Raw genomic sequence first — 1757 nt, 5'->3', positions numbered from 1 at the left:
TTGATAGTTTCAGTTTCTTTGCTGAGATTTCCTATTTTTTATTTGTTTTGTGTGTGTTCATATTTGCTCACTGAAGCACTTTAATGGTAGCTGCTTTAAAATTGCCAGATAATTCTAAGATCTGTCATCTCAGTGTTGTCATCTACTGATTGTTCTTTTTCATTCAATTTGAGACCTTCCTCGTTCTTGCTATGATGACTGACTTTCACTTGAAACTGGGACCTTTGGGGTGTTATGTTATGAGACTGGTTCTTATGTAAACCTTGGGTCAGCTGACCTCCAGTGCTCTCCCTTGTTGGACAGTAAAAGAATGTAGCTCTCTGGGTGCTTTTTAAACCCCTCCAAACTCTCTCTTGAGTCAATAAGTTTATGTCAGGCCACAGGAGAACACACTCTCTCGGGAGGTAGCATGTCACCATTCCGGCTCCTATATTGCCTGCCAAGGAACAGCAATGGCAGAGCACCTGACCTTGCACTTGAGACCTTCTGGCTTTGGCTACCTGAAGGTGCCACCCATCACCTTCACCCACAGTCTGAGGGTGGCCTCCTATGTCTAAATTGTCCTGGGGGAAAGGACAAACAGCCTGACAAAAGGGTGCTAAACCCACTGGGAAAATAGTAATTAAAAAAAAAAGATTTTATTGGGAAATTGGGGAAGGGGAACAGTTTTGGGGAACTGGGGAAGGGGAACAGCCAAATTGTTGTCCTTCAATCTTAGTTGTGGAAGGCCCAGCTAGCTCAGCTCCAATTGCCATCTGGTCACCCATAGGCAGCTCGCGGCTGCTCACCTCAAGGTGCCATGTTCAATCTTAGTTGCAGGTGAGCGTAGCCCACCGTCCCATGCAGGAGTCAAACCGGCAACCTTGTTGTTAGGAGCATGTGCTCTCACCAGCTGAGCCATCCTGCCACCTGTGGGCAGTTCAGCGGCAACTCAGCTCGGGCACAGCTCACTGGCCCATGTGGAATTTAAACTGGTGACCCTGTTGCTTAGAGCTCACGCTCTTAACCAACGGAAGCACTCAGCTGGCCAGTAATTTTAAAGAGTGAGATTTTGGAGCCCGTCATTCAGGGGTCTGGACTGAATCAAATAGAAGCATAATACCTGCTCTTACGGGTCTCACACACCTGCTTACCACACAGGTGCCCCTCAAATAAGTCCCTCCAATGGCAGAGCCAGACACACAGGTCAGCATGTACTGTGGAGGGTAACAGAGGAAAAGTCACTATGGAGCTGACCCCCGGGTGCCTGGGAAGTCAAGGGTGCTGGGTTTGCAGAGAACTCCCTCACAGACACTCCCCAGGGAGTCAGGGTGGGACTGTGGCCAAGACCTTCCCCAACCTGTTCCTTCCACATGCAGTGACAGAATGTCTGTGTCCCAGGCGAGTATGCCCTGCCTGATCCCCATCACGATGGCTGTAGACTTTGTACAATAGCTACAAATAGATTTGCTCTAAGATCTTAATTACGCCTAATTTTCAGGAGGAATCTGTGCGGCCGACCATTACTTTCTAAGGGATAATTAACATTGGTGGCTGGTCATGCAATTTTCTGCCCATTCTTTTCCAGCTGACTTGATTTTGAATTAACTAGATATTGAGCCGGAAACCTTATGAGAAGGAGGGCCTTAAAACAACTATCTAATAGGTTTTCATCTGAAAACTGTAATGAGGGGATAAGATTGAAGCACCTGGTGAAATGAGGTTTCATGTTCCTTGTATCTGTCATCCCTGGCCTTCTGTGACAGGTGACAGATTTT

The sequence above is a fragment of the Hipposideros armiger genome, unplaced genomic scaffold (assembly GCF_001890085.2).
Source record: "Hipposideros armiger isolate ML-2016 unplaced genomic scaffold, ASM189008v1 scaffold_382, whole genome shotgun sequence".
In the NCBI taxonomy this organism is placed as follows: Eukaryota; Metazoa; Chordata; class Mammalia; order Chiroptera; family Hipposideridae; genus Hipposideros; species Hipposideros armiger.
This window is presented reverse-complemented; position numbering follows the sequence as displayed.